Source organism: Simochromis diagramma, unplaced genomic scaffold, assembly GCF_900408965.1.
Source record: "Simochromis diagramma unplaced genomic scaffold, fSimDia1.1 OVJJ01000596.1, whole genome shotgun sequence".
Classification (NCBI taxonomy): domain Eukaryota; kingdom Metazoa; phylum Chordata; class Actinopteri; order Cichliformes; family Cichlidae; genus Simochromis; species Simochromis diagramma.
The window spans coordinates 4,844,908-4,867,384 of record NW_024387245.1 but is presented as its reverse complement, the minus strand read 5'-3'; the positions used below and the strand labels follow the sequence as shown (position 1 = coordinate 4,867,384).

General features: G+C 38.5%; 1 protein-coding gene across 2 annotated transcripts in view; it reads left to right on the top strand.

Annotated features, from left to right (window-relative positions):
* fibcd1b (fibrinogen C domain containing 1b) overlaps positions 1-22,477 on the top strand; it is an 86,775-nt gene that overhangs the window by 5,791 nt on the left and 58,507 nt on the right. The gene's annotated exons all lie outside the window — the stretch shown is intronic.

The following is a 22,477-nucleotide window of genomic DNA, read 5'->3' as shown; positions in this document are numbered from 1 at the left end:
GGCAGGACTACAGCTCTAACAACCTCGGCCTTGGTCTCCCCTGCCTTGCTCTGGCTTGGCATCGAGGAAGCACCTGACACCAAAGGGCTTCGTGTATTTGTCACATCACCGATACGGATACAATAATAGCTACACATTCTGCTTTCAGTCAACTTCAGCGCATCAATTACAATGATAATATGGAAGTTGCTTTCTCTGTCTTTACATGTGGGCGCTTTTGTCTGTACTGTAAACATCTCAAATTAGGCTGTGTTAAGAACTGCACAGTACATGAAAGTACTTATAGTTTGACATTTTCATGCGAGGGTCTATGCATGTTTCGCTTGTGTGATGACTTACGTTTATCAATCCTTTCAAACTTAGTTGGGGGAGGGGGACAGAATAGATATAGTAACTCTATTTATCAAGAAGAAAACAAAAACAGTCCCTCGGTGTCACTGATTTCACTTTGCTCTTCATAGCAACATCCCCTATAAACTGGCGCGTGTACTATAATGAATTTCAAAGCCTTAATTTTTTGCTGTTTCTCATCTTCCTGTGGGTACGTCTCTTCTCACACAAATGCTTTTCTAATTGCCTCTCTCTGTTTTTATTCTTTGTATCAGTGCAATATCAGCTTCCTTCCAGCTATAAACACATCCATGCGCTATAGATGCTTTCCATTGTTTTAGTATTGTTGAATTGTGGGTTCAAAGCCTAAGTGGTTCACAGGAGTGTAGGACTATTGTTAGAATGAAGGTATGAATGTGTGAGAGGACTCTGTGTGTTGGTGGATCAAAGAGGTAATGAGCCATTACTGTCAAGTTGTTATATAAGTGAAGAGTGCTTTCTCATAGAAAGTGATTGAGTGTCGTAATGGAGCGGCATGCAGTTTTGTTTAGGTTTCTGACACAGACAGAGCCATTTTGTGTAGCATCCCAGCAAACTCCATGGTGACAGCAATAGAAATGGTCACTGTTCAGCTGCAAAATACTGAAGGGTCATAATGAGCAATGAGGCCAGAGGTGGCCAAAATATTGGTTACCAAATTGCTATGGAAATAAAAAGCAGATGCATGTTGTTTTTTTATATATTTTTTTTAATATTTCCAACTTTTTCAGTTACAAAATGGTTGTAAACAGATAGTCTTAATATGTTCAGTTATTTTTTTTTAATTGAATAAAAAAAAAATTTATGTATGTATTTCAATGTAGAATGTTGGTGGCTCAGTCCCTGAAGAACCAGAATCCAATCCAATCTGAACCCCGAGCTGATCCTGATGCGTTCATCGGACTCTGAATGTGTGTCCGAATGCTGGATAGGAAGTACTTATGCAGATGAGACATATTGTATAAAGCCACTTAAGCGCTTAAGTACTCAAATGGCACTATATAAGAACCACTCCCATATTTGGAGTTTTCAAAATCCAATACATAGGCTGTATTCTATTTTTAAATATTGGTTATGTGTATTAAGTTCTTACAATAATGACATAAAGATCATCTTTCTTTGTTGTCACGACAAGTCGTATATCACTCATGTCTTATAGTCTGCTAGCATTAGTTAGTTGTTATTTTTGTGGTGTTGCAAACAGAGAAGTTGCAGAGCGCCTTCTGATGGATAACTGTGTAATTAATTTTCAATTTTCCACTGTTGTAAATGCCAGTACCAATATACAGACAAATAGATAATACACAAATACAACCCTATGGTTAAATTGTAATTTGGCTAGTTCATGTAGGATTAAGATTATGAGTCTGTCTCATGATTGTGTTTAATGTTCTCATGTTTCCTACTCTTTTTATAAGTATTTCTGTCATCTTTTGTTCTAATACGACGTTTTTGTAAAGAAACTGCTTGTTGGTAAAAAGTCCAGGAGGGGCATGTAGGCGATATTCAAAAAGGACTTAAAATAGGTCACATCTGGAATGCCTGCACAATTTTTCAAACAAGACTACAGATCCACAATATTGGTGAGCTAGTGGATATTCAGAATAGAAATGTATGCTGGGATGCGTAGCTCTATGAAGATAGGCCTTTGCTCATCTGAAGGTTAAACATGGGAACTGCTTTCCTGTGTGCTTTTCATCCCTTATTTCTATGTTTTTTTTCTCACTTTCTCAGTGTATATATTTCTTATTCACATGAATGTGCAGACTTTCAGATCTCTAGTGCTGAAAGCTGGCCAACAAGGCCTTCGGAGAGAAAAGAGCCATTATCCAGGAAGGACAGGAACACAAATGAAAACAGAATTTGATGAAGAAGAATGAAAACAAGACCTAGAGTAAAGAAACAAAAGAGTAACCCAAAGTGGAGTAAAAATGACACAGGAGGGTTGGAGCAAATGAATCATAGACAGTCCCAGATCAGTGTTGCGCAGACAGCGGGCTAGCTGGGGGCACATGTACCTTTGCAAGATGACGCAGATATATTCCAGCTGCTCAAAATCCCACGTACCATCAACAAAGGGTTGTTATCAGATATACCACACGTTGCTTTTGGGGAGGGAACGCAGTCTTTTTCCACACAGTCAACTCTTGGATCAGTTACAAGGCTCATTGCAGATGCCCCAAAGCATCACCAAGGGCTCACTCGCATCCAGGAAAACAGCTGTAATAGGGAATAACTGTACCTAATTGATTCATGGTTCTGGTGATTATGTTGATTTTGTGCACTACATACGCTTTGGGTCAAGTGTGTATGCCCGAAGGTGCACGTGACTCAGTGCACTTGCATGTCCTTAAATGTGTGTGGGCAAACACAACGTGTGTACATGATGATGATGGTGGTAGTGGCCTGTTTTATGTTTTTGAACAGTTGTGAGAAAAAGTAAATGCGAGCATTAAGAAAGAGGCCAAGGTTAATCTCTACCAGCCAGAGCACGTATTGACAGACCTGTCAACAAGCTGACCTGATGGGTAGGGTTTTACAGTAGAAGAGCTAAGAGTCCAGGAAAGACTTGGGGGGAGAGGAAAGCAGGCAGGGAAGGACATGAAAAGTACATCTGTTGGACCTTTGCTGGTCCTGCAGCATATGTTGCAAAAAAAGTCATGAAGATTAAAAAAGGAACACTTTAAAGGAAAGAAAATGTTTTATTTTATTCCAAGAGACTATAATATCACTAATATGCAGCTGATCATTCACCTCCCTGCTAATTCAGCATTAAAAATGCATTGGAAATCACCTGTTAGAGGCAGATGAGAGGTGTGTGGAGATGGGAGGAGAGTGGGCTAGATGTGAAACGAGCGGTGGGGTGAGGGATGAGAGCGATGCAGCGTGTGCATGTATTACAGAGTTCAGTCATCGCAGAGGACAACTAGCCGGGCTCGTTTCCCTGACAGATTGGACCCTATCTTTATATCTGCAGTGAGAAATGTCCAATTTCCTCCTGGCGATTTCAATGTAAGAGTTAAAGAGCTCTGTTCATGTCATGCTAGCGTCTTGATAAAATAGAGATGTGAGATTAGGACCCTTCTTTTAAGCGAACATACATCGCTCCACAACACCACATAATGGGCTTTTTTTTGTCTTGATGCTCCCTCATCATTAATCAACGATTAAATATCATCACACATGGAAGCACACAAAACAAGTCACCTACGCATTTTTACTTTCTGATGCATCAAACTAAAAATGAAGCCTGAACAGTGAATTAATTGAGCAAATTCATTCTAAAATCTAGTAAATAATTTATGATATACAGGGAAGTTTAATCAAGAAATCCATCTATTGGCCACTGGACCTGGAGCAGAAAAAGCATAGGAGAGCAGGGGGTAAGAGGATGATAATGCAGTCTTAACATAAACTAAGCTGAATATGGAGAATGCCCCGGAGCAAGCCACAGCTGATTTTTAAAATAGTAATGCTAAAGAGTGTCATCTGTTCCTGTGCTTGTGTACTGGGGCCTCTTTTTACTGCCAGAGCACACGTGATCGAGATACTTTGCTCTCTCTCTCGTGCGGCCATCTCTCCAAAATCACATTATTGGTTCTCCTCTGAGCCAAGTAAAGGCAATTCCACAGCAAACCAGCTTCATATATTTACCTGCTGATGACTTGCTTAAGCTAACGGAGGAAACATAATAGCGTCATTATGGGCCATGCGCCATCAGACGTCTCAAGGTTAATAGCAGCATTAATTGACAACAAGGATGGAGGCTAAGAAAACCTTGTTCTAATTAGGTAGTATTCTTGACTTATGAATTGGCTTGGAAATGTAATTCCTTATCCATTCAGTTAAATGTGTCAGAAAAAACACACTCAGTGGCTGGTTAATAGCCACCGACTTTTTTTTTTTTTTTTTTACTTTCAGGGACCGGCTTTTACAAGATAATAAGAAATGAGAATTAATTAGATCCTGCACCAAACCAAGCCCAATCCCTTCCTTTAAAATGTACATCACATTTTCTGCAAGGATGGCACTGACCACAAGCAGTAAAGCATCTTTGGTATCACTCATTAATAGTAGAAGAGTTCCCGCTGACTATATTTTAAGTCAGTTACGTTTTTACATTTGTGATTAGTAGGATATGAAGAAAACACCAAGAGAGAGGTTAGGTGAGTGATATGAGGATGCCAAAAGGTATTGGAAGTGAGAACAGTTTTAGGAGAGGAATAAAAATAAATAAATAAAATAGATTTGATCCATGAAATCTATCCAGGACTAATCAGACACAGAGGGAGGCAGGGGGGTATGCAGAAATGTATTTATTGCAGCTATCCAATTAAACAGTTATGACAAACTCATGGCTAATGTATTAACAGACTTATCCACTAACATCCATTATTTATTCATCATCAAAAATTCAATCTGGCAGACTGTGTGCCATTATTCAGATGTGCTGGGGGAAAGTGGCACATTTGAATAAATGAGGATTGTAGGCCTCACTCCCATGGCTTGTTGTTATTCCAAAGCCCTCCTTTTAAGTGATTCAAACATTAAATCTGTCAAAAAAAATGTAGGAGAATGATTGTTGTTGCGTTTTTTAAAAAAAAAAATCCCTCCCTAGCCCACATAGCTGGATTTACTATATCTTTGGGAAGAAACATATTATTGTTCTCAGCCCATTTTAAAAAAAAAATCACACAGACACAGAGCTGCTGAAATGGGCTTTGTCATACATCATCTACCTTGCATTTTTTTAATCACCAAAAAGAAAACCATTATGCTTTATGTCAACTTACATCTCATTTCAGAGCAGTTTTTGAGCCCCTCGTATGGCTTCACTAGACAAGAGCATAATTATTATATGTGGTTTGTCTTGTCTCCTTTGGTGAAATTCTGCACGTCTCTGCAATACTATAGCCTGAATGTGATTGGATATGGAAATGTTGAGTACTGCAGACCACTCGTTCTGCTGATGCTGTGGAATTTGGCATCAGCAGAACGACATATTCCTCAGAGAAACAAACACTCACTCATGCAGACACCTACTGTGCATGAAACCGGACACACAGACTCTTTAGTAATGCAAAACATTACAGGAAAACCAGCTACAGTAAAATGTACACATCTAAAGCTCGGTAGCTAAAGCAGCTCGTGAATGGACACAAATATCCAGGAAACAGCAGATAATAGGCATAGCATTCTACAATATTCCTAATACTCTATATCACATGCAATACATTTTGACATGGAGTCTGTAGTCCGTAATAAGCTTGTAATGTTAATGCTTAGCATGGACCAGCAAATTCATCTTGGACTGACTCACTTTGGTTGATCTGGCTTCACTGAGCCTAGCATTAGGTGCTCTGAATAACTAATATCACAGAGCAGGCTGTGTTAGATTTAGATTTACCTATTCAGCGAAAACCATTTTCATGTGAAAGAGGTAGAAGTACATAATTGCAAACTCCATTATGATAATTATGAACAAAGCACCGGGAAAATGGTGTTATAGTTACACACAAATTATGATTTGACATTTAAAATCTGATCTGCAAATATTGCCGATGGTCTTCCTGTCAGTCCTGTGGGAATGATGACTGTAATTTAATCAGTAGTGAGCTGCTGGTCTGATCCTCTGAAGTTAACCCGGTCGAGAATGGCGCTGAGATGACCTTGGTGATCCAACCTGGTTGGCCATCTGTGTGGCAAAGGTAAACACGAGTTAAGCTGATAGTTTGCTGATAATCTTCTCTGTGTGTAAAGTTTACCATGTTACCTTTACCTTTACCTTGGTAACACAGAAGTAAAGGAAAGTACCACTTTTATGAGCTTCCATGAGCAAATATCTGCAGACTGACTCTGCACATATTTGCTCATAACCTTGGTCATATGGGATGAACTGTTGAGATCTCATCATAAATGTTACAGTTTGTCTTTAAGAAACCATGACTTCATGAAAATTAAATTAATTAAACTGTATGATGCATAAAAACAACCAGCTGGGCAGAGGTTTTGTATTTTCTTGTTGTGTGAAAGGCGAGCAGTGTCCTTTACTGGCATTTTGTCTGACTTGGCTCTCACAGTGTGTATTGACGTAGACTTGATAGCCACCTGTAGAATAATTGCAATCTAATACAACATCCATACAGGAAATAGTATAAATAGTTTGTAATGTTAGTGTTTTGTTTAAATTGTGCCAGAGGGGATTTTATTATTCTCTGCTGAAACTGATGTCTTAGTTTTGTTATTCTGCTGGAGTGCTTGTTATTTTATTCAAGGACTTAGAAGATGTATGACCCAAACACTGCAGCATTCAGTCCCTGACTATCAAACAGTTCAAAACAGAATCTTAAGACTATCTTTGCATTCTCTCTGAGCATTATCTGTCCTCTATATCCCCCTATCCTTGTGTTTTTAGTATTATTTAATTTCATTCATCTATTTTTGTGTCTCATGGATGGCATGTAAAAGCACAATTTAAAATCTATACACTTTTAAAAGTTTCTTTTTACTTTCATCTTGACCTTGCTTTACTAATCTTAAATTGACATTTTCCAGACAAGCTGTCAGATTATCAGGTACAAGTGCTTCCAGTCTAGGTTTGTGTGATATTGTAAAAGCCTTTAGAAAGTCTGTCAGCACAGCAGTGTCTCAGCCATTTGTCTGCCACCTTTATTTAAAGTTTCCTTACAGAATCACTAATGAATTAAGTTTACACGCGACGGAACTGGACTAGATCTGTGACAGCCCTCTGTCTTGGTCAGGGCCTGATGTGTTACGACTGTTTGTTCATTTGTGTTGTCTGGTAGGCAGAGTTAATCAGTACAACAGGAAACACCTGGCCAGTCTTCCCAGAGCATTTAAGAGCTTGGTGTCTCAGCTTTTGCTCCATCTCTCCATTCACCCAACACCATATTATTTGTTTTGTGGGCTTTGGCCTGGTTGTTTAAGGTTATCACAACATCCAAAGCCATATATATTTAACATTCAATCACCCATCCAACTAGTGTTACAATGAAAACGCTGATTAGCACACCTCATGAAGCACGATGATGTCTACTTTATTTGGTTAATAAAAAGGTAAATTTTGGTTTAAGTAATTTCTCTCCTATTATTTGTCATGGCACTTGACTAACTGTGACAAATTTGGGGGCTCGTCCAGGATTTGAACCTGGGACCTCTGAACTGGTGGCATCATGTTATTTGTTTGGCTGGCTTTTGGCCTGGTTGCTTTAAGTTTTACACTAAACAACACATACCTAACATTTATCCGCCAACATTTTTGGAGAGGCTCCAGGTTCAAATCCCAGATGAGCCCCCAAATTTGTCACAGTACAACTAAAGGGCCATGACAAATAATGGAAAAGACACTACTTGCACCAGAATTTAACAATGTATTAACCAAATTTAATAGAAAACTATAGTACTCCATGAGGTGTGCTGATGTGTTTTATCAGTTGATAAAATGAAATGAAAGCCAAAGCAAACAAATACCATGGAGTTGGGTGAATAGAGAGAAGGAGCAGGAGCTGAGACACCCAGCTCTTAAATGCTCCAGGGAAGCCGGCTAAACTTTTCTGTCACATATCTAACAGAAAAGTTTGAAGTCTGGTGTTTTTGTAAAAGATGTAGGGTTTGGAGAAAAAGCAGCGAAAAGCAAAGAATAAAACTGAGAGTCTATTTCTTTTTTTGACAACCCTTAATTTGCGACTAGACTGTAGCATAATTGTCATATAATCACAGACAAGTTTTGAAAATTGTTCTTTAGCTAACAGTGTCTTTATTTAATTCCCACCATACTTTGAACTTATTTTCTCTCTCGCACAGCCTCTCTCACTTGGGGAATGAAATCTGGCAGCCTCCTCACAGGCTCCTATAATGTGCTAACATAAGAAATCAATCAGACTCACACTATTTCTACAGCCACTCAGCTCACATTGATTTATTGCATGTGTTGAAGATGCAGAGAGAAACTCTTTTAGCACTATGGGGCAGGGTGGTCAAGAGGAATGGATGCAGGAGAGGAGGATGAAGGAATGACAAGTTTAGGAGAAGAGATGGTGGGGGGATTTTGGGTCACTAACCTTTGTTCTGACAGACTGACTTTTAACTCCAGGGTTAAGGCACTGCCAGTCATCAGCTGAAGAGAAAGTGATGATTGTGTATTTTCTATTTTAGGTGGCTGTGGTGTTATTGCTGTGGGGATTTCTGTTACGTGGGGTATAACAGTTGCTGTCAGCTTGTAGTGAGACGTGTCAGGGGTCACAAAGCTGCAGTGGCTTAGATATCTTCCATATATTATCAATAAATGAACCTGAGAAACTTATAGAACAATGTTCCACACTGACTTCCCTGTCTAATGGAATAATTCTGCCCTAATAGCATTTGTTTCTAATCCACTTAACAATTTAACTTGATTCAAGTCTTGGCATCGAGTGTGTGCCATTGATGCATGAGCATCACTGGGAGAATGTGATAAAAAATGACTCCTATCTTTTTAACAAAATTATTACTGTATTAAAATCATAATCTTTACCTAATATACTTTGCAATGGCTTTTTGACTGTTGTTACTGATCTGAGGAAAATTCAGTTTTGACATTTTTAAGCTCAAAACAAATTATTTTGCCATTACTAAAAAAATTATGACTCATGCAGGTGAAGGGGAGGGAATACCTCACCAGTAAGTTATATACACCTCCCGAGTGGAAGGCTTGTTTATCTGTTTTGTGAAAGATGACTGTCTTAGGGAGAGACAGAGTAAGTAAGAGCTTAACAGCAGCTTGGTATATTTATATCATGAGCATACACTTAGAGACACCAAAGGGAGTTGATGGAGATGACGAGTGAAGTGGATTACTGAGATAGGATGGCACTATGGGGAGAATGAAATCGTATGTTTATATTAGGCTTTCATGAAACACATAAGCAGGAAAACACACGTCATTTGTGGCCATATGCAGCTCCGCTGAGTGGCTGTAGGCGTCTCTCTGCTGGGGCTGCGAGGCCGATGGAAGGGGTTAAAGAGAAGATTAAAGTGATAATGTACATCTCTAATCCGCAGCACATTAGGAGGGCAAAGAGGCAAAAACTGCCTCTGACCACGGAGCCTAACATAAAGAGCATGCATCAGTCGCCATCAGGGTCAGCTGTCACCATGGTAACAGATTATTCTGAATAATTATGTGCCATATGCGCCTTGTCACAATTAGAAGTTGGCTGTGAGCCGGGCCATGGGTCAAATGGTGATCAGGGTATTGGGGGTGGTGGAAAACACATCCCTCTACAGTGTTTATTAAAATAAAGTTCAGCTTGCTGTTCACATCTGTCACAAGCCTCACAACCCACTCTCTGCTTCATTGCAGATTTTCTTAGAGCTACAAGCTACAACACTTTGTTGCTGTGGCTTACTCGAAATGTCACTGCATGCTGCGTGTATTGAGCTTTCAATAGTTTTTTTCCCCCCTTTTATAATAGATCTTCCAAAATGAAAATCTGGAAATGAATAAAAATGGATTTATGATTTCAGTCAGACTACTAAGCTTCTCGAATCGACTTTTTAGCAGAGTAGTGAGGAAAGGAAATGACTGTGTGAAGACAGTGCTCAAATGTAAGCTGACAGAGGCTCAAGTAAAAAAAAACAAAAAAATCTTGTGTGGTGTGTTCTCCCTCCATTAGGAGTCCAGACATTTTAACTCATCACTGCAGTTTTCCCACCGGGCTTATACAGAGAATGCCTCTGTTCCCATAAGCCATGTTCACACTAGTGCAGTGGGAAAAGCAGCAACAAGGTGCAAAGTGGTTTATCCATTATAGTGAATCATTTATTTTGACACTTCAGCCCATGTGTGAAAAGTCATTTAGAGTGAGATACTGTGCTTCCCTGTAAAGCATAAATCCTCAAATCACAATTAATTAAAATAGAAAAGCTGGTCATCCAAATACCATGAAGTAATGCAGCTGAGTTCCTTCTTGGTAACTTAGAGCGTCTTACGTTTGGCTCATTTTCCTAGCCAACATGTGCCATCTGAAACTTAACTTTCTCAAGTGACCCGCGACGATCTTTATTCACATCGAGTTTCTACATCTGATTGTGAATTTGGCACTAAACAGGAATCTCCAGGGAAGTGCAAAATGTGACAGCGGCTTAATCAGTCTTAAAACGCTCGCAACACCTCAGGCTTGTTACTGCAAGCTGTCAGATTGCATGAGTTGCACAATGATACTGCTTTTCTCTGATCAAATTTGTCACATCATGTCAGGCTGGATCATAAGGTGCAGGCGCAGTCGACACATTTAGGAAAGAGCCTAGATGTGTTCAGACAAGTCACTTACATTTAAACACCAATTAAGCCTCGTGCACCACTTATATCTGTAGTCTATTAGATTGTCACCCATCACTATTAAGAGGTACTTGAAAGCCCTCTGGCATTCTGGGAAAATAATTACATTCTTTCTGCGTCATAATTACTGCCTTGAAAGTGGTTCTTTCAAACACTAACAAAGCAGGCTCTTACTCTTTCTCCGTCTCCCCATTTCTCTCCCCCAAAGGTCTGCCTTTCTCGTCTGTCTGTTTTCTCCCCAGACACTAATGAAGCAGTTTAATCTCGTAACTCCAGAGAAATAGTCAGCAGAGAACTCCATTAATTAAGTTCTTGTGTGTCTTCCTTTTAAAGTTTCCTTATTTTGAGAATGGGTCAAATCTATAGGTTTGCCACCCTACTGTTGTTTTGAAATTGGAGAATTGGCATGCTGTAAGGACTGCATCGTCTTGTTTAATTAGTCAAAATTAAACTAAGTTACGTTTTTTAATTTGATCCATTTGATTTCCAGTTGCCAGTCTTAACTCAAGTCGATGTGTAATCTAGAAACTCATATTAAGATTTGTTTTTGCTAGCTAACAGTAAGCTAGTAGCATTAGGATACCATATGGTTATTTTCCTGTCACTTCTGAACCTACACTAGCCCTTGCAAGAAGTTGGTATGAAAAACCTGCCAGACATGAGGTGAGTTTGAGTTATTATATAGTTCTAGTTCAGTAAATACAGTGAAAAGCTTGTCTGCTACTTCCTGAGCATGACTGATGTCTAGCACTAGCTAACCACACTCAATTGGTCTGTTTATGCAGTCACTCTACATTTATTTAGTCCTTGCCGTATTCTGACTGTTCATTTGGAGTACTTTTTTTTGACACAGCCCTAGTTCATTCACAGGAAAAGTGACAGTTGTGTGACAGTTCCTATTACAAACAGCCAGAGAGCAAGTGTGCTTCTGCTCTCATATTTGTCTGCTTCTCAGTCCCAAAGATTCAGGCTGGTGACTTTTGATCCAAGTTTTCAGAGTAATGTAAAAGGAAAAAAAGTGTTCTATTTCAAATGGTGTGGCCTGCATTTCGTTTTTTCCACCTCATCACTTTTTTTTTCTTATTTGAGCATTAGTAGCCCAAGTAAAGTAAAGTACACTAGGTTGCAATTCGGATTGCATTAACTGGCTTCAGTAACTGTTAATGCAACAGCTTAACAGTACATACAAAAAATTGTTGTATGCAGTGTTGTTCCCAGATTCAAGTGCAAATAGTTATTTCAAACCATATTGAACAAATGTGATGCTTGGATATATCTAACAGGACTTTTGCAACAAAAACAAATCAAATTCACCACGAGGGAAAATGTCTTACCACAAATCAGAACACTAATTTAGTAAGATTGTTATTATACATGAACATAAATATGTTATATGGTTAAGAAATATATTAAAACATACCACTAAAAATGTTAACGGAACATGTGAACAACATTAACTTATTTTAAATGCAACATTTAAAGATTTGCTGATTTTGGTTTCCACTGGCTCTTGTTGTGACTTTTGGTTTTCAACGAATTATATGTCAGTAAAGATTTTTTAGTTTGAATATTTAATTCATCACAATTTGATATGTGTTTTAAACGATCCCTTAATTTTTGAGCAGTATATATTCCATACCAAGCCTGGGCAAGCCATTAGGGTTTTACTTTATTTCCCATTTTTCACTAAGGTGGGTACTACTGCTTTCCTCGTGGAGTGGAAAACAGTGCTTGCCGCGCTTTTATTTTTGCTGCAGCACTGTTTTATGCATAATTCCATTGCTTTGCTTTGTTTTGACTCATTGCTAGGGTATTGCTTTACCATGCAATATGTGTTTGCTCGTAAGACTATTCCTTTTCCATTTGTTTGCCCTTTGATAGTTTTAAATCTAAAAATATGCCCTTACTGATGCTGAAACTGTGTCATTCTCAATAAGTTATACAATAACACAAACATTTTCCTGTGACCGATACTACACCTTATAAAGGCAGCGATCAAACCCCCGCACTCTACATGAAGAGGCCCCTTAACGATGCATGCATATCCCCATTCTGCAGTACGTGCTCCACTTATTGCCCATAGCTTCTGAAGGGTTATTGTGCACCGAAATTTAGAATGTTTCCATTACAGTAAAGGCCCTATTGACAAAATTGCTTTGGTATTTATGAGTAGTGCCAGCAGCAGTACTACTGTGTTTGCTTTCCGGGAAGCTTTGTAAAGGCTAACAAGACCGAAGCCAGTAATAATCTTTTCACATTCACTTTTGAGGAGGGAAAATCAGATTTAGGACTCCAGGAAATTGACCTTAATGAACAGGTGTGTTCACACATACATGATCATAGTCAAACACAAACACATACTCTTTTCTAATGCAGAACATCGAAGAAGTTTGGTTATTTGTTGTTGAGGATGTCACTTTCAAAGAAAATGTGAAAAGGTACAAATGTCAGGGAGACAATTAAACTTAATGGGTATATCTTTAACAACAAATCTGTTCTTTAGATCTTTAATAAAAAGATATTATAGCAACATATCAGAAGGTACCTTCTGTAGTCTTACAGTTATTTATGTTATAATAAATAATACGAGTTACTGTCTACACTTGTGCTGGCAGTAACTCAGTAAGCATTTCATTCTAAAACCTAACATCAGTATTACAAGATGTTTAAGAAATACACTGTTATCCACTGTTAAGGATTGAAAGTAAGGTCAAGGACTCACAGATCTTAATAATGCCCTGTGCTGTGCTTAGTCTTTCTCAGTGCAAAAAGCATAGAAATGTAAGTCATTGCACTTGATTGGTTAACATAACATCCTATTCTTAAGTAATATATCATTGTAAAACCTTGATAGAGTTATTAAAGAGCAATTTGGTTTCCATACACTAGCATTAGCCATTTTTTTCTGCACTTTAATGAAAAGAGTTTCTATTTTACCTCTTAGCACAGTTTTCATATATCAAGCTAAGTTGCAAAAAAGCAATAGCAGACGTGATTAGCTATAGAGTGGTGAGCATTTACTTCAATGTGTACAGTCTAGCTTTTTTATGCCTGTCTGATTTTTCTGTGATTTTCCAATGATTCAAAATCAGAATAGAAATTCCTAATACGTAGAGCACAGATTATAAAGTTTTGAGAAAATAATATAATCTTCTCCAACTAAAAACAACAAAAATGATTATGCTACAGACTGCTAAATATAATAAGAGATTAGTTTATTTGCTGTGTCTTTATGGTAGGCCACAATGATTTGAAAGGAGCAGCTCAGTGTAAAGCTCATGATTGATAAAAATGGTGCACTTTCTTTGGATTCCCTAGCTAATGACTCGCAAAAATATTATATTACCCTTTATGAGCAGTTTATATGTATATACCCATATATTTTCTTAATGCTGCTGGTTGTTGATGCTGTATTCCTACTTAGTCGGAGACAGAACACAGGGTCAGACACATTTGGCATATGTGTTTGGCTGAAGAGCCAATGGTGTGAAGCTACCATCTGTGGGATTATGACTGAATGCCTCTAAGACAAATCCTGGCTAGAAATCACAATATTAGAGCAATGTAGAACTTTGGTTGGTCCCAGACAGCCACTCCAGACTGATTAGAAAAAAAATCCACAGGTAAAAATAAACTTAAAAAGTCATAATAAAATGCATAATATAGTACCAAGGCCTAAGGAATAGTTTTTATGATAATGTTTAAAATGTTTTATATGGTCAGAATAGTATATATAAAATATACAGTATAAGTATTTATGTCTCCGTTGGGCTAAAGCAAATATGTAAATTGTGCTGTAGCGCTTTGTTTAACATACAATATCCGTATGTGAATGTTAATGGCTTATTTGAGGATCTGTGACCTTGTGTAACTGTGCGCGCTACACAAACTCTAAATTCGGAAAAGACAATATGCTGCATCAGCTAAAATGAATGCATGCAAACACTGCGAGAAATGTTCTTCACCTTCAAAACAAGACAGCATGCAGAGAAAGAAGAGGAAGGAGAGGCCAGCAGGAGAGCAGGGGGATGAGTTCAATCCTAAGAGACAAATCACCCGCTCTACCCTCCACTGCCTGTCCTTGGAGCTCACACTGCAATTGGCCACACAGAGACTGACTCTGTCACCAACTGTCCCTGAGACACACACACTGGAATGCAAAAACATATCACTGCAGCCACGATTATAAAGCACGCAATCACCGTAAGGTCAGAACGGCTTCTTTGTAAGCATGAAGTGAAACAGCAAGATTGAAAAAGGGCTTTCAGTTTCAAAAGAATAGAATAGAATAGAATAGAATAGAATAGCCTTTATTGTCATTGTACAGAGTACAACGAAATTGGAGTGCCACTCCCTTGGTGCAAGATAAATAATAAATATAAATGTAAAATATAAAAAGTACAATAAAATAATCGCAAGTACTCAAACAATAGTAAGTACGATATATACAGGATAGCAGCATTAATATAATGACAGTATAAATAGCAGCATAATATAATGGCAGTGACGGTATGGTATAGCTAAAAAAGCTAAGCTAAAAAGCTAAAAGCTAAAAAGGCATATATTGTTACCTCTTCTCTCACAGGTTATGTGAGACTAACCAAATGGAAACAAAATATGAACTTTAAGTAAATATTTTACATGTACTTTATGTCTTATAAGACCTATATGTCCTATGCTGTCGTTTAGTGATAAAAAAAAAAAAGCGTTGCTTGCAATTGTTAAACACATAAAGCCTATCAGTATGTGGTAGGGAAATATTACATATTGAATGAGAAATGTGTCAAAGCAGTAAGTTTCAAACATCTTAAAGAGTTTTTAATAAAAGAAAATGATTTGAAATTTCTTTAAAGATCATGTCTCTACCATATGGGTCTTTTTTGCAGACAGAAAACATCATATTTCAAAAGCTCAACCTACAATTTTTGCAATATTATGTTAATTTTCTGTGATTTCCTTACACTTTTTAAGTTTTCTTAGACTTCTAAGACATTTAAACTCATAATTTTCACTTTTCTGTTTGATTTGTTTTGTTCCATGTCACTGACATTCCCTCGTTCTTTAAGTTTTTCATTCCTTTTTCAGAGCAAAAGCCTCATTTGAACAAACGGGCCTTGCTTTGGTGATATGATGACCAAGAAGACAGTGAATGTGAGATTGGGCTTCACAAATAAACCTGACTTGTCTTGACTTGAAATTAAACTTTAATGTGCAAGACGCAGGTCAGGTAAGGAGGATTTGAGCATGATTGCATAAAACGTCAAAAACATAATGCTCATGCACATATGCACATCAAGAGGGGTGTATTCTATTGGAGGTTATACATGCACCAGCGGCACTTTGTTGACAGCAACAGCATCCTAATTGCACACACAAACACAAGAATATCTTTGGTAAAGGCACACCTTCACCAGTCAATAAATTATTGTGGAGTGAAAAGGATAGATTTATAGTGCTTTTCCTGTTACCTTTGTCAGGAATAATCAAAATAATTCTCATCAAGGACTCCTCACAGCTGAACTTCACCAGCTTGCTTGTCTTTCTTCGTCCTTTCCACTCCCACTTCAATTTCTCTCTTTGAAATTGCAGGCCACTTAGAGTTGTGATTGCTGTTGCAAGAACAGTTAAGTGCACAAGCACAATCATGCAAGGACAAGAAACACACTTACCTGGGCACGCAAGTACACTCCTACCTGGATGCACAAGCACATTCACTGATACCCTTATGAACTTCATGCAGACACACACATGCGCACGCACACAAATAAGACGCATCATTAAAAAGCAAGATGAATCTCCACCCCACAGTGTTGCTACTTTAATAGCAGCGTGATAAGAAGGCAGACACTTCCTCAAATAGGCAAAAATGAAGAGCTGCGTCTCCTTAATGTATACATTTGCATATATCACTACGTGTAAACCGTACAGGCACTCATAAATAATACATGCATGTTAGGGTGTCCTGCTTCATGGTACAGCTACCCTGCAGAATGACTAATGACTGTAGCTCAAATAGCACTACTGGGTCCCCTTACTTGTGTGTGTGTGTGTCCATGCATGTGTGTGTCTGCCCATCTATCTCTCTGTGTATGTCTATGTTTGCGACTGCGTTCGCACAAAGGGGGTATCCTACATCTTAAAAATTTGACCTTGGCAAGGAGATCAGATTTTGATGCTGATGGCGCAGGACAAATGTAGCGTTTGCTCCTTTACTCGTGTTAGAGGATATGTGCATGCGTGTGTGTGTGTGTGTGTGTGTGTGCGTGTGTGCGTGTGTACATGTGTGGCAGTGCACGAGTAAAAGATGTGATGGTTGAGTGCTATCGGGTGGCAAGTGGTCATGTTCACTCTCTCTCTGAGGGGATGCTGTGCTGCAGTGGATATTGGTCTTCTAAGGTCAGGGGGTTAACTCAGCTCTCCGTAACAAAACTATAGTTGTGCCATCATAAAACACACAAAACCATTACTTTAAGGACACCAGCACCTAATCAATTTCACCCTGCTAGATATTTGTTAATATGATTACTTCCATACATCTTCAGTCCTGCATAAATAACTATGGGAAGGACAAGATCCATGAAAGATGGATATTGGGTGGTGGTTTACTGGGAATCAACAGATAGCTTAACATTTGGACCAGTGACTGGGTACAGTAAGTTCTACCCCCATACTGACACTCTGGCTGACTTCTGTAAGTAGATGATGATAGCAGATCATCTGCAGACATGATACAGTGCAGCTTTGGGGTGTCTTTTCTTTTAGTTAAAGTTGGAAGCTTCCTTTCATCTCAGGTAAGCATGTGTAAGACCATTAATCATCATTGTTCTGGCAAGGCCGGCCTCAGAACTTGTTGAATTTTAAATGTAAGTCCCTGAATTAATAATTAGACAATGTTTATTTTGTTGGGTAGTGACATTTGAATCCTCAGAGAGAAAAAAAACAAAACAAACCCTCAAGAAATAAATGACCGTAAATTTAAAAAAGAAAAGATTCGGATTAACTCCCACTTAAAACAGCCCCAAATTATCTTTAAAATCCAAGAACTTAATGAGTTCTTTGTGATTTTACATTGCCATATTTTAATTTAAAATACACTCAAAAATGATTCAATGCCCTCATAAACAGGATGCAATTGTGTGAGTAAAACACAGCTGATACAAATGTATATAAAATCAAAGGTGTATCTATTCAGATAAATAATCATTAAGGAAAAAAAGCTTCATATAGACTGAATGTATACCAATCAAGTAGATTTGTTTTGATGAGATTCTGTTAAATGTAATGTTTTACAGTGTATAATATATTTACATGTAATCAAATTATTTTAAGTCATTATTTTGGGTATTAATATTTCCTTGTGGGTTTGGAAAATAACTTGTTGAAATAACTGCATGAATTGTTATTAAGGTATTAAAATGTTAGATTAAATGTATATTTTTAATACTAATCTGTCTCATTATAGATTTCAAGGTGTATTATAGTTTATCTTCTTAAGATCTGATTACAAACTAGAGAACATCACAATTTATTTTGGAGGAATGGCACAAATTTATACATTTAGTCATTATTTTCTCACTAATAAAGTTTCTGTTTGGTTTTGAGTGTTGTTTGGTATAGCAGTGTCTACAGAGAATGCACACTTAAGTAGATAATCTCTTATATGAAACACTGCTGAACTATGTAAGGGCTTTCACCCCTACACAATATCCTTCTGCTTTTCATCCTGCTTTATATACCCCCTTTTTCTGCTTTTTTCATCATTCTGTCCCCTCATTTACCAATCTGCAAGTCCCATTAAATGATTTGTAAGCCCACAAGTGAATATATGCAAAGCCTCTTTTACTCCATCAGCTTAGTGAGCACTAGGCTTAAACACACCTTGCTAAAGTCCCTGTCACACAGTCTCACGCAAAGGTATTCTGCAAAGCGAACTAATTATCCCAAGAACAACACGTTCACACAATCCAAATATTCTTAGATAGACTGGGGATACTGGCCTAAAATATTTATATTCACACACTATCCATGCACTCATGCAAATACATAGGTACGCTTATTGAAAAAGCACACACGTACACATTCAGGCGCACCCGGGATAAGTCTGAGCCCTCTCTGTCTTATCGAGACGTGCCTCATCAGATAGGATTCTGCTTGTAAGGTCCAACCAATAAAAAGCCCAAATATTCCATTAAGTGTAAATCCTCTCTGCTGGTGGAGCTTGTGGAGTCAGTTTAGGACTAGACAAACACTGCCAAGCAGTCATGCCCAAGCTGGGACCACTGCCAACAAGAAGCTCCACAGATATTGGTGTGTCACTGTGGGGCACGTGCGTATATGTTTGTGTGCACGGGCAGCATGAAACCCCAATGCATTAGCAGGCAGGGGAATGAACAAACTAAAGCTCTGATCCATGCTGCTCAGTATAATGGAAAGGCAGAGTCTCAGGAATCTAAGTGGGTTGGAGCTGCAACACATAAGCTTTTGTTCTGTGTGTATGTGTTCACATGTGATGTTTTTATAATTTTTTTTTCTCTTTTGCAACAAAACGGGAGTACACGTTGTGCCCATGTTGTTTGGTGCACACAAGCATTTACGCATTTTGTATACTCACAACACATTTGCCTGCTTTTTATTACTAAAATGAATTTGTAAGACACACAAATTCATTAGCTTTCACTCTACTATGTAGCTGATTTGTTAGTGCGTTGGTCATATCACTGTGGAGTCTGTGTTTATTTAGTAACACAGCTCTGTAGCTCTCTGTGTACTGCACAGACAGCTGCAATGTTTTAGGCAGAACAGACATAGATTTCTATCACTGACCCTAAGGCTGCTCATTAGAATTCTGCACACCTCTCTCAAATCTCCCGCTTCCCCCATCCACCCACCCTTAACTTTTTTCTCTCTCTCACTACCTTCCTTTATTTCTTTCTTGCTGTCTTACACACTGGAAATGAATGCTTAGAGCAAAAAGGTGAGCTATTGGTTAGCCGAGATAACAATGACTGTGTGAGTAGCATACGCGGCAAGTCGCAGCTGACAAAACATACACAAAGGCAAGCAACGCTGCACAACTGCATACATGTAACTGCTGTTTCTTTCACAGCTACTATATTTGAAATATTAACATTAAAAAGCTCAAGGTATCCATCATACCTGCAGGAATCTGAGAGAATTATCAGCAGTCTCCCAACTTTAAGTGGATTTCAAGACTCTTTTAAGTATGGCTTTTTCAGAAGGCCCACACAGTAACTGTGTGGCTTTGTATAGCTGCCACACTTGCCCCCCATAAGCAGCCATGTCCACATTTAGAAAGCTTAATGTTTAGAGATTTCTCATTTGAGGTCATAAGCCCATTGCTCCAGAGTTAGCCATATTGAGTGTCTTGCTGCCACCAGCTGCAAGTGTAAAATGTGTATTCTGTCATTGGTTGACAAGTGGTTGCCCATATGGAAAAGATATATATAAATCTTATAAAGTTAGTATCTGTCTTGTATGAAACTTGTATGAAAAACATACAAGAGTGAAAACAGATATAAGATCCCTTGAAAAATTATATAAATGAAACTTGTATGTTTTGGATACTTACTAAAACAATATATGAAAGTAATGAGAAAGTGGCCACTTTCACGAGTAAAGCCTTATATGATTCACTATATGGAGTAGGCCACATCTTATGCAAGTCTTTTATAAGTTTTTACTATTTCTTTTCCATATGGTTGTTGACTGACACTAGGTGAAATTGGTTGCAAACTTATCTGCAATCACTTGCAAACTGCTAGCTAAGCTACTTGAAAAAGTGGGACGCAAGCTGACAAAATAGAAAATTGTTCTTCAGAATAAAAGTTGTGCCTCAGCATTGTAGCCAACATCTTTCACAAGGCATGACTTTTATTTTGATGGGAAAAGTTCTCTGTGTCTATTTTGTGTTGCACTTTTCACAGTTTCACTACAACCTTAAAAGTAGCTGCTCAGTGTTTTTCCACGTTTGTTTTTTGTGGGGGGGGGGTTGTGGACTTTGGATGACTGTGCCAATCTCCGACCAACCAAAGCAATTCCAAAGAGGCTTTTGCCACATCTTTCTCTAGTGTCAGGGAGTCATTGACTTGTCAGCAGATGTAGGTGACTGGGGCTTTTAGCAGTCGATTTCCCAGCAACTGCCATCAACCTCCAGCAACCACTCACCAGCTGGTAGGGGAATACATATTTTTCCCTGATGACCAGTGGTTTTTATTTGTTTGTAGATGGGTCTCTAGGTTTGTGTGACTGGGGCCTTAATCACTTGGCCACATGTTCAAAAACAGAGCAAGTTAATGGTATGTCGTTAGAAGTCATGTGTCTGCAAAACCACAATATGAGTTATGAGCATCACAACAGTCAGACAAATCAAGTTAGCTTAACAATTAGCACACAAATAGTTCTAAGGCCAAACCAGAGGTAAAAAATGAGTGTGGGAGGGTGGACATGCCATGTCTGCTGAATATAAGAGTAAGTGGTTCTTTGCCAAACCAAAGCAAAACTTAACCAAACCCAGCTTACTTCACCCCCTGGTTGCTGAAAATTAGTACAGCTTTAAAGTAATCCTACAATACTGCTCATAACAGGTGTAAAGACATATAGTCTTAGTCATATAAATTCACCAATGAAAATCTTGTGACACCAGGCTTGGGTAGAAAACTCATTTTGATATATTAATTGCTAATGTTTGGTGCATCCATTCTTAAGTACTCAGCTGGGATTGGGGATGTGTGCTTTTGTGTTGGGGTTATTGTTCCTATCTAATTGAGCAATTCCAGTGGAGGAGGAGTAGTGTTTAAGGTCATGGAATAACGTGGTCTCTGGAAGCAGTTAGAAAGCTCACGCTTCCGTAATTACTCTGCTTTTATCTGTGTAGCAGCTAGAACCGCTAGACAAACACACATATAAGCAGCACTAGGCACATACTGTATCCTGAAGCATGTTCAAATTTCACACTGCACACATTTACCTGTATGAATAAGTGCTGCTTGCACACAGTGTTTTCCCCGCATGCAGTCAATTAAAAGTTACTTTTTGATATTTTCTATTTTACTCAAAGTAGAAGAAACTATGTCCATGATTTCTGGAAATTGAACCTGTCATAAAAACTGAATTTAATGATACGTTTGAGATGTAAAGGAAACGTTTGAAAAGTCATGCTGAATATTTATAGTGACATTGGATTGGGTAATGTGGAATGACAGGATGCCACATCACTTGATGGAAATGAAAATGATGAATCTACTGTACGGAAGGCTGAATTCGGACATCCCGAAAATCAAAGTGGAAAAATGATGCAGCAGACTCCATTTTGGCAGACCTGAACAGTCTGAGGTGCAACCTGGCAGCGTTGGATGGCCTAAAACATAAAGTTCCAGAGGTGTTCAATTAGATTTAGGTCTGGTGTGGGTGTACAGTCATTGGTATCAATTCCTTCAATCTCCAGGAACAGCCTGCACACTCCTACCATGTGAGGCTGAGCATTGTTGGACACCAGGTGGAATTCAGGACCCGCTGCACCAGGATGGGGTCTGACAGTGGGTCCAAAGATTTCATCTCGATACCTAATGCCAGTCAGGGTGCCGTTGCCCACTGGCTGTAGAGGTCTGTGCGTCTCTCCATGGTTATTCCTCCCCTGATGATCAGTGACCTACTACCAACCCAGTCATGCTGAATGACATTACAGGCAGTATAACATTCACCATGGTTATCCAGACTCTTTCAGGTGTGCTGAGGGTGAACCTGCTGTGA